The sequence below is a fragment of the Canis aureus genome, chromosome 14 (assembly GCF_053574225.1).
Source record: "Canis aureus isolate CA01 chromosome 14, VMU_Caureus_v.1.0, whole genome shotgun sequence".
In the NCBI taxonomy this organism is placed as follows: domain Eukaryota; kingdom Metazoa; phylum Chordata; class Mammalia; order Carnivora; family Canidae; genus Canis; species Canis aureus.
The window spans coordinates 36119860-36131715 of NC_135624.1; the positions used below are offsets into that span (position 1 = coordinate 36119860).

Genomic DNA, 11856 nt, shown 5'->3' on the forward strand with positions numbered 1-11856 from the left:
TTATCTTATCATTGCTTTTATGAAAGTGAAGGATGTGCAGCTCCTCAGAGCACCATGTTCACTGGCATCCTCTGGCAGCCATGTCTTGCCAAAGAGCCATAGAAGAGATGAAGACTCACACCAGCGGGGCTGACAGGACATTGACCCTCTGTTCCCTCAGGCAGCAGTAAACTGGCTGTGCCAACAGTCTTCATTCTGGTTTCAATTAATGGATTTTACTCTATGCCTTTAAAGGTCTCGTGTAATTCTCCCCTTATAAAAATAATAGACACTCATTACAGAAAATCTGCAAGATGCACAAATTTGGAAAAGAATAAAACAATTATTCTGGATAGTTAACTATTATCCCTAGCTAAGCACCATTCTTTCTGTAGTTCTGTCTACACAGTCATGGCAGTCTCTAGATATAAGTTGGCACACTGAATAGTTTCATTTTATCTTTGAGATGCATTTAAGTTAACTCTTACATAAGATGCAAGGTCTTGGTTTGTTTTTTCTTTCTGTTTGTAAATGGGTGTCCAGTTGGTCTAGTGTCTTTGCTGAAGAGCCGATCCTTTTCCATCGAGTTGCCTTTGTGCCTTTGCTGAATTTTAGTGGGCTATATTTGGGCTGTGTTATCACTAATATTCAGTAGATGTACTTCTGAGTTCTTTATTTTGTTCCATTGATCTATGCATCCATTCTTCTACCAATACTACATTGTCTTGAATACTGTGAATTTGTAATAATTCTTGAAATAGGGTGGTGTGAGTCCTAAAACTTTGTTGGATCAATATTGCTAATATTTTGTTGAGGATCTTTTCATTTATATCCATGAGAGATATTGGTCTATAATTTTCTTCCTTTGTAAAGTCCTTATCTGGTTGTAGTACTTAGTATTCAGATAATTACGTTCACATAAAATGAATTAAGAAGTGTTTCTTCTACCTTTGTTTTCTGGAATAGTTTGATGAGAGCTGGTATCATTTCTTCCTTAAATTTTTTAATTCTTTGTCCAATTTAATAGGCACAGGTGATTCAGAAGTTTTTCTTTTTGTTTAAGTTTGGGTAGTTCATGTCTTTCAAGGTATTAGCTCATTTTGTCTAATTCATCAATTTTGTGGGCATGGAGTTGTTCATAGTATTCCTTCATTATCTTGTGTAATTATGATTTTCTAATGTTTTTATAATATTTTACTGGGATAATGTATCAAAACAACCCATATAATACTATAATCTCACACTGTTTTCTTTTTCCTGTGTATAGATAGTGCTGTGGTAAGTATTGAAGGGTAACAGAATATGCCATCCCAGAATATGCCACGTCTGCATATGGACTATTTTGAGCTAAAGGCACTTGAAAAACAACAGATCTGAAAAGAGCATTCTAATCTCCTTATTCTTCCAGGAAATAGGAGATGAAAACGCTCATAAATGATACTCTCCCTACACTAGAAGGAAAGTCACACTTCTGTCATCAAGGATGAGAAGTTGAGACCAAGAGAATTCTACAAACAGACCTTGTTGAAATAATTCTTATCTCCCTTAGGACTCCCCACAGAGGTTAGTTGATTTCTCACAATGGCCTTTGTTCAACCTGATAGAAAAGCCATAAGTTGCACCATTTCTTTGGGTCTTCATTCCTTAAGAGGACTCCTGTGCCATGCACAACTCCTAGAAATGTCTCATGTCCCTTGAACTCTCTGGGATAGCAGAAAAAGACTGAGAGGGCAGAAGTAAAATTTTGCTTTCCCTCCAGCATGTTAATACATGCACCGTTTCATGCGTCTATAATATTCTCTTAGGTTAAACTGGAAGAAACATAGATAAAAGGTATGCATATTTCCATTATTATCTTACACTGCATTTCCTATTTCACATCTTCTTACCACACTTCTGTTATCAAGTGTGACAATCCTGAGGGCAATTTTTCTCGGGTCATTCATCCTTGCTTTTATTCAGCACATTTGTTTGATGTTACATTACACTCATTAATAATTAATAGCACAATCAAATTTTTGAACTAGGTTAGTTTTAGGTTTTGAAATGTCCATTGCTGTAAATTTTACTTCCTTTGATTGTTGTTAAGTTTTGACTATCTTTCCAAATAGCATTCTGATTGGGTGCAAATCCAATTTATAAATTATCTATCTGGTAGAATTAATTTTGTATTTTTGTTTTCTTCACTGATTTGTGTTTTATATTTATATAGTATACATGAGCCCTTTTCTTGAATATCTTGGTATTAAATGATTTTAATTTTACTTATAGAATTTCTTTTTTTTTAATTTATTTATGATAGTCACAGAGAGAGAGAGAGAGAGGCAGAGACACAGGCAGAGGGAGAAGCAGGCTCCATGCACTGGGAGCCCGACGTGGGATTCGATCCTGGGTCTCCAGGATCGCGCCCTGGGCCAAAGGCAGGCACTAAACCACTGCGCCACCCAGGGATCCCATACTTATAGAATTTCTAAAAGTGTCTAAATTACAACCCATGAAAATATGTTTCAAGCAATGCCATCAAGTGAGATAAAGAAAGTGAAAGTGCTCTGTAAAATATATGGCTATATCAATGTATTAGTATTTTTAAAGATTTTATTTATTTATTTGAGAGACAGAAAGAGATCAAGCTGGGAGAGAGGCAGATGGAGAGCAGGAGGGAGAGGCTGACTCCCTGCTGAGCATGGAGCCTAATGTGGGGCTCGATCCCAGGACCCTGAGATCATGACCTGAGCTGGAAGGCAGATGTTTAACCAACTGAACAACCCAGGTGCCCCTCAATCAATGTATTATTAACATTTATCTCCTGATAATCTGATAGAGTTTAAGTAATTTAGTAGTATCATGCTATAATAAAAAAATAAAAACAAATAGATTAATTTACAGATCCAGGATCTTGGAAGAATAATACAGATCTTCCTTGACTTATGATGAAGTTTTGTCCCAATAAACCGATGGTAAATTGGAAATATTGTAAGTCAAAATGCATGTAATACACCAAACCTACCGAACATCATCACACCTTATATTAGCTTACCTCAGATGCATTGAGAACACTTACTTGAGCCTAAAGTTGGGCAGCATCATCTAACACAAAGCGTATTTTATAATAAAGTGTTGACTACCTCATGTAATTTATTGAATACTGTGCTGAAAGTGACACATGGAAAGTCTATATGGGTACAGAATGGTCATCAGTGTGTCAGTTGTTGGCCTTCGTGATCGCTGGCTGACTGAGTGCTGCCACCCTATGACATCATCTGAGAGGATTGTGAGAGTAGCACACCCTGGATCCCTACCCTGTAAAACGATCCACGTTCCAAATCTCTAGTATGGATTCTACTGAATGCAGATCACTAGGGTAGCATCGTGAAGTATGAAAATCTAATTGAACCATCATTAAGTCAAGGATTGTCTGTGATTAAACCAGAGAATCTAATCCCAAAAGGACATTCATTAACTAATATTCTTTTTGGGGAAAAAAAAAAAACAGCATTTGCAGTGGAACATAAAAGTAGGTCCTAAAAAGACATAAGGGATCCATATTTAATACAAACAAGCTCCTAATTATAAGAAGGAACTGCTTTGAGCTTTAAAAAGCATCTCTTAGATAGTAGGATGGAATGGGTTGTACCTGAAATTGATGGTATAAATTTACCGAGTAGGAAGTAAGTTTTGAGCAGGTACTTGTGTTTCTTTCTTCAACTTTGTTTTTGTTTGTTTGTTTGTTTTTGGATTTTATTTATTTATTCATGAGAGTCACAGAGAGGGAGACAGAGGCAAAGACACAGGCAGAGGGAGAAGCAGGCTCCATGCCGGGAGCCCAATGTGGAACTCGATCCTGGGTCTCCGGGATCACTCCCTGGGCTGAAGGCGGCACTAAACCGCTGAGCCACCCGGGCTTCCCTCTTTCTTCAACTTTGAAAATCATTCTCAAATGCATAATATTCTTTCTTGTCCATTAACACACCAAAACAAACTTAGCTGAGTTGAGAATTTAAGCTCCATGAAGAGCAGTAGCTTAGTGACCTTATTTCATACTCTCCCCACAAAGAACAGTACCCAAATCCACAGCAGACATTACATAAATATTTGCTAGCTAATTAATAAAGTACACTGAGCAATAAAGTTGACATTTTTGCTTCATGCTAGAGGATTTAAAGACAGAACACTGGGATTTTAATTATAATTTTGACATTTGTGGGCTCACTTCGTTGACCACTCTATCAGTTAATTTCAGCGCCGTGGTAATAGCACAAAAACTACAAACATCTGCTGTGTGCAAGACACTGCTGGGGGATGTGCCTGGGGCAGCATACCGGGGATTTTCCCAGGTACATAAACATTTTGAATACAAATGTGAATATTAATGTAAAAATAGGTTTCCTCTTCACACCTCACAAGAATCCAAGAGATTTTCTTGGAAAAGTGATTACTGCAATGGATGTGACAGATTAACTAGGAGTTAGATAAGAAATGGAATGTAGAGGAGGAGGGGCAGGATGGCGGAAGAGTAGGGTCCCCAAGTCACCTGTCCCCACCAAATTACCTAGATAACCTTCAAATCATCCTGAAAATCTACGAATTCGGCCTGATATTTAAAGAGAGACCAGCTGGAATGCTACAGTGAGAAGAGTTCACGCTTCTATCGAGGTAGGAAGACGGGGAAAAAGAAATAAAGAAACGAGAGGCCTCCAAGGGGGAGGGGCCCCGCGAGGAGCCGGGCTGAGGCCGAGGCGAGTGTCCCCAGGACAGGAGAGCCCCGTCCCGGAGACGCAGGAGCTGCACCAACCTTCCCTGGCAGAAAGGGGCTCGCAGGGAGTCGGAGCAGGACCCAGGAGGGCAGGGATGCCCTCGGGCTCCCTGGGACACTAACAGACACCTGCGCCCAGGAGAGTGCGCCGAGGTCCCTAAGGGCTGCAGCGCGCACGGCGGGACCTGGAGCAGCTCGGAGGGGCTCGGGTGGCGGCTCCGCCAAGGGGGCTGCGTGGAAGGGAGCACGAATCCAACAGCGCAGACCGGGAGCCCAGAGCGCCGGGACACACCCCAGGATCCGGCCTCCCCCTGGGACAGGCAGAGGCCGGGAGGGCCAAGGACAGCGAGGACGCTCCTGCCCCGAGCTGAGCAGAACAGCAGCCCCGCCCCCAGCGCATCCAGGCCCCTGCAGAGGGAGAGCTCCATAGTTACTGCAGTAGCTGACTCCAGGGCTCCAGAGCTGCCCAGCCACTGGGGTTGTTCCTCCTGGGGCCTCAAGGGATAAACAACCCCCACTGAGCCCTGCACCAGGCAGGGGGCAGAGCAGCTCCCCCAAGTGCTAACACCTGAAACTCAACACAACAGGCCCCTCCCCCAGAAGACCAGCTAGACGGACAAGTTCCAGGGGAAGTCAAGGGACTTAAAGTATACACAATCAGAAGATACTCCCCATGTTCTTTTTTTTTTTTTTATTTCTGATTGATTCCCCCACACTTTTTCCCCCTTTCTTTATTTTTCTTTCTCTTTTTCATCTCTTTTTTCCTTTTTTTCTTCCTTTTTTCTTTTTTCTTTTTCTCTTTTCTTTCCTTCTCTCTCTTTTTCTCCTTTTCCCAATACAACTTGTTTTTGGCCACTCTGCACTGAGCAAAATGACTAGAAGGAAAACCTCACCTCAAAAGAAAGAATCAGAAACAGTCCTCTCTCCCACAGAGTTACAAAATCTGGATTACAATTCAATGTCAGAAAGCCAATTCAGAAGCACTATTATACAGCTACTGGTGGCTCTAGAAAAAAGCATAAAGGACTCAAGAGATTTCATGACTGCAGAATTTAGATCCAATCAGGCAGAAATTAAAATCAATTGAATGAGATGCAATCCAAACTAGAAGTCCTAACGACGAGGGTTAATGAGATGGAAGAACGAGTGAGTGACATAGAAGACAAGTTGATGGCAAAGAGGGAAACTGAGGAAAAAAGAGACAGACAATTAAAAGACCATGAAGACAGATTAAGGGAAATAAACGACGGCCTGAGGAAGAAAAACCTACGTGTAATTGGGGTTCCCCAGGGTGCCGAAAGGGCCAGAGGGCCAGAATATGTATTTGAACAAATCCTAGCTGAAAACTTTCCTAATCTGGGAAGGGAAACAGGCATTCAGATACAGGAAATATAGAGATCCCCCCCCCCCTAAAATCAATAAAAACCATTCAACACCTCGACATTTAATAGTGAAGCTTGCAAATTCCAAAGATAAGGAGAAGATCCTTAAAGCAGCAAGAGACAAGAAATCCCTGACTTTTATGGGGAGGAATATTAGGGTAACAGCAGACCTCTCCACAGAGACCTGGCAGGCCAGAAAGGGCTGGCAGGATATATTCAGGGTCCTAAATGAGAAGAACATGCAACCAAGAATCCTTTATCCAGCAAGGCTCTCATTCAAAATGGAAGGAGAGATAAAGAGCTTACAAGACAGGCAGGAACTGAAAGAATATGTGATCTCCAAACCAGCTCTGCAAGAAATTTTAAGGGGGACTCTTAAAATTCCCCTTTAAGAAGAAGTTCAGTGGAACAATCCACAAAAACAAGGACTGAATAGATATCATGATGACACTAAACTCATATCTTTCAATAGTAACTCTGAACGTGAACGGGCTTAATGACCCCATCAAAAGGCGCAGGGTTTCAGACTGGATAAAAAAGCAGGACCCATCTATTTGCTGTCTACAAGAGATTCATTTTAGACAGAAGGACACCTACAACCTGAAAATAAAAGGTTGGAGAACCATTTACCATTCAAACAGTCCTCAAAAGAAAGCAGGGGTAGCCATCCTTATATCAGATAAACTAAAATTTACCCCGAAGACTGTAGTGAGAGATGAAGAGGGACACTAGATCATACTTAAAGGATCTATCCAACAAGAGGACTTAACAATCCTCAGTATATATGCCCCGAATGTGGGAGCTGCCAAATATTTAAACCAATTAATAACCAAAGTGAAGAAATACTTAGATAATAATACACTTATACTTGGTGACTTCAATCTAGCTCTTTCTACCCTCGATAGGTCTTCTAAGCACAACATCTCCAAAGAAATGAGAGCTTTAAATGATACACTGGCCCAGATGGATTTCACAGATATCTACAGAACTTTACATCCAAACTCAACTGAATACACATTCTTCTCATGTGCACATGGAACTTTCTCCAGAATAGACCACATACTGGGTCACAAATCGGGTCTGAACTGATACCAAAAGATTGGGATCGTCCCCTGCATATTCTCAGACCATAATGCCTTGAAATTAGAACTAAATCACAACAAGAAGTTTGGAAGGACCTCAAACACGTGGAGGTTAAGGACCATCCTGCTAAAAGATGAAAGGGTCAACCAGGAAATTAAGGAAGAATTAAAAAGATTCATGGAAACTAATGAGAATGAAGATACAACCGTTCAAAATCTTTGGGATGCAGCAAAAGCAGTCCTAAGGGGGAAATAACATCGCAATACAAGCATCCATTCAAAAACTGGAAAGAACTCAAAAGAAAGAATACAAAAGCTAACTTGACACATAAAGGAGCTAGAGAAAAAAAACAGCAGATGGACCCTACGCCCAGCAGAAGAAGAGAGTTAATTAAAATTTGAGCAGAACTCAACGAAATCGAGACCAGAAGAACTGTGGAACAGATCGACAGAACCAGGAGTTGGTTCTTTGAAAGAATTAATAAGATAGATAAACCATTAGCCAACCTTATTAAAAAGAAGAGAGAGAAGACTCAAATTAATAAAATCATGAATGAGAAAGGAGAGATCACTACTAACACCAAGGAAATACAAACGATTTTAAAAACATATTATGAACAGCTATACGCCAATAAATTAGGCAATCTAGAAGAAATGGATGCATTCCTGGAAAGCCACAAACTACCAAAACTGGAACAGGAAGAAATAGAAAACCTGAACAGGCCAATAACCAGGGAGGAAATTGAAGCAGTCATCAAAAACCTCCCAAGACACAAGAGTCCAGGGCCAGATGGCTTCCCAGGGGAATTCTATCAAACATTTAAAGAAGAAACCATACCTATACTACTAAAGCTGTTTGGAAAGATAGAAAGAGATGGAGTACTTCCAAATTCGTTCTATGAGGCCAGCATCACCTTAATTCCAAAACCAGACACAGACCCCACCAAAAAGGAGAATTACAGACCAATATTCCTGATGAACATGGATGCAAAAATTCTCAACGAGATACTAGCCAATAGGATCCAGCAACACATTAAGAAAATTATTCACCATGACCAAGTAGGATTTATCCCCGGGACACAAGGCTGGTTCAACACTCGTAAAACAATCAATGTGATTCATCATATCAGCAAGAGAAAAACCAAGAACCATATGATCCTCTCATTAGATGCAGAGAAAGCATTTGACAAAATACAGCATCCATTCCTGATCAAAACTCTTCAGAGTGTAGGGATAGAGGGAACTTTCCTCGACAACTTAAAAGCCATCTACGAAAAGCCCACAGCAAATATCATTCTCAATGGGGAAGCACTGGGAGCCTTTCTCCTAAGATCAGGAAAACACAGGGATGTCCACTCTCACCACTGCTATTCAACAAAGTATTGGAAGTCCTAGCCTCAGCAATCAGACAACAAAAAGACATTAAAGGGATTCAAATTGGCAAAGAAGTCAAACTCTCCCTCTTCGCCGATGACATGATACTCTACATAGAAAACCCAAAAGCGGGATCCCTGGGTGGTGCAGCGGTTTGGCGCCTGCTTTTGGCCCAGGGCACGATCCTGGAGACCCAGGATCAAATCCCACATCGGGCTCCCGGTGCATGGAGCCTGCTTCTCCCTCTGCCTGTGTCTCTGCACCTCTCTCTCTCTCTGTGACTATGATAAATAAATAAAAAAATAAAAAAAAGAAAACCCAGAAGCCTCCACCCCAAGATTGCTAGAACTCATACAGCAATTTGGTAGCATGGCAGGTAGCGTGCCCAGAAATCAATGGCATTTATATACACTAACAATGAGACTGAAAAAAGAGAAATTAAGGAGTCAATCCCATTTACAATTGCACCCACAAGCATAAGATACCTAGGAATAAACCTATCCAAAGAGGTAAAAGACCTATACCCTAAAAACTATAGAACACTTCTGAAAGAAATTGAGGAAGACACAAAGAGATGGAAAAATATTCCATGCTCATGGATTGGCAGAATTAATATTGTGAAAATGTCAATGTTACCCAGGTCAATTTACACATTTAATGCAATCCCTATCAAAATACCATGGACTTTCTTCAGAGAGTTAGAACAAATTATTTTAAGATTTGTGTGGAATCAGAAAAGACCCTGAATAGCCAGGGGAATTTTAAAAAAGAAAACCATAGCTGGGGGCATCACAATGCCAGCTTTCAGGTTGTACTACAAAGCTGTGGTCATCAAGACAGTGTGGTACTGGCACAAAAACAGACACATAGATCAATGGAACAGAATAGAGAACCCAGAAGTGGACCCTGAACTTTATGGTCAACTAATATTCAATAAAGGAGGAAAGACTATCCATTGGAAGAAAGACAGTCTCTTCAATAAATGGTGCTGGGAAAATTGGATATCCACACCCAGAAGAATGCAACTAGACCACTCCCTTGCACCATACACAAAGATAAACTCAAAATGGATGAAAGATCTAAATGTGAGACAAGATTCCATCAAAATCCTAGAGGAGAACACAGGCAACATCCTTTTTGAACTCGGCCACAGTAACTTCTTGCAAGATACATCCACGAAGACAAAAGAAACAAAAGCAAAAATGAACTATTGGGACTTCATCAAGATGAGAAGCTTTTGCACAGCAAAGGACACAGTCAACAAAACTCAAAGACAACCTACAGAATGGGAGAAGATATTTGCAAATGACATATCAGATAAAGGGCTAGTTTCCAAGATCTATAAAGAACTTATTAAACTCAACACCAAAGAAACAAACAATCCAATCATGAAATGGGCAAAAGACATGAAGAGAAATCTCACAGAGGAAGACATAGACATGGCCAACATGCACTTGAGAAAATGCTCTGCATCACTTGCCATCAGGGAAATACAAATCAAAACCACAACGAGATACCACCTCACACCACTGAGAATGGGGAAAATTAACAAGGCAGAAAACAACAAATGTTGGAGAGGATGCGGAGAAAAGGGAACACTCTTACACTGTTGGTGGGAATGTGAACTGGTGCAGCCACTCTGGAAAACTGTGTGGGGGTTCCTCAAAGAGTTAAAAATAGACCTGCCCTACGACCCAGCAATTGCAGTGCTGGGGATTTACCCCAAAGATTCAGATGCAATGAAACGCCGGGACACCTGTACCCCGATGTTTCTAGCAGCAATGTCCACAATAGCCAAACTGTGGAAGGAGCCTCGGTGTCCATCGAAAGATGAATGGATAAAGGAGATGTGGTTTATGTATACAATGGAATATTCCTCAGCCAGGAGAAACGACAAATACCCACCATTTGCTTCGACGTGGATGGAACTGGAGGGTATTATGCTGAGTGAAGTAAGTCAATCGGAGAAGGACAAACAGTGTATGTTCTCATTTATTTGGGGAATATAAATAATAGTGAAAGGGAATATAAGGGAAGGGAGAAGAAATGTGTGGGAAATATCAGAAGGGAGACAGAACATAAAGACTCCTAACTCTGGGAAATGAACTAGAGGTGGTAGAAGGGGAGGAGGGCGGGGGGTGGGGGTGACTACGTGACGGGCACCTAGGGGGACGCTTGACAGGATGAGCACTCGGTGTTATTCTGTATGTTGGTAAATTGAACACCAATAAAAAATTAATTTATTAAAAAAAAAGAAATGGAATGTAGGAGTTGGATATTTGGACAAATAGGTAGATAAATGAACTACACAAGAATCAAATATATAAGAAGATATTTATGTTAATAAGTGTTCCTTGACTTATCCATATTATTGGTATCTATATATTCTTCTCTCTATATATGCATACAAAGAGAAAGAAGGATGGGACAGTAAAAGGAATATTTTGTTTGCATTTCGTGAAGTTTAAATATTTGATGAAAAAACCCCGAACATCATGAAATAACACAATAAAGAGAATCATATCATTGATCCAATTTGAAGAATTTTAAAATAATTGTGCCACCTCTTCATTTTTAAGTTATCTTAAAGAGTTTGTAAGAGATTGATCTTCCTCATTTACATAACAATAAAACTTAAAAGTTAGAATGGTTTTCATCTTCAAAGGCTTTTATAAATGACTATAAATATTGCTTAAGCATTAATTTAATCTGTGGAAGTGCTCACTAGAGAACACCCATTAGTCTTGATTTATGTCAATTTTATTAGCTCCAGTTACAAGAACACACATATAACCAGCTTCTGAACCAGCTTTCCTAGCTCTTGTAAACTCTAAGTACAATCTCAATTCATCTGTTGGTATAAACTTGATAGCCTCTCTCTTTTGGAAGTCTTAATTTAATGACGGGTGTGAGACCACAGGCGATGAGAAAATGTTCCATGTGCAACACTCCATCAGCTCTGCAGGCTCACTGCAACAGCTGTGTGTGTAGGAATGTAGTTTTCCACTGAGAGAACTGAATCATCTCCAGGTGGAAACCACCTATACCATCAAAGAGAAGTATTCTTAAAACATACCAGTGGTGGTCATGGCAAAGAGTTTTCTCACCACTCTATTTCTCTTCTGCTTTCCTCTTACCACAAAAAATAAAAATAAAAAAAATAAAAAATAAAAAAAAAAATAACAGATTAAAGGCTAGAGCAATTACTCTTAGGAGAGCTCCCTCCCTGCCTATGTTTCTCCCTCGCGCCTTCTCCCAGATAGACAGCTACTAAGATTTTCAGTTC

The 11856-nt window shown here is 40.2% G+C and overlaps 1 long non-coding RNA gene across 1 annotated transcript in view; it reads right to left on the bottom strand.

Annotated features, from left to right (window-relative positions):
* The window catches only part of LOC144283367 (uncharacterized), a 37228-nt gene extending 34017 nt beyond the window's left edge, over positions 1–3211 (bottom strand). The window contains exon 1 of the long non-coding RNA XR_013351914.1: positions 3041–3211. This is a non-coding gene — a long non-coding RNA (uncharacterized LOC144283367). The remainder of the gene's footprint in view (positions 1–3040) is intronic.
* Between the last annotated feature and the right edge of the window lie 8645 nt (positions 3212–11856).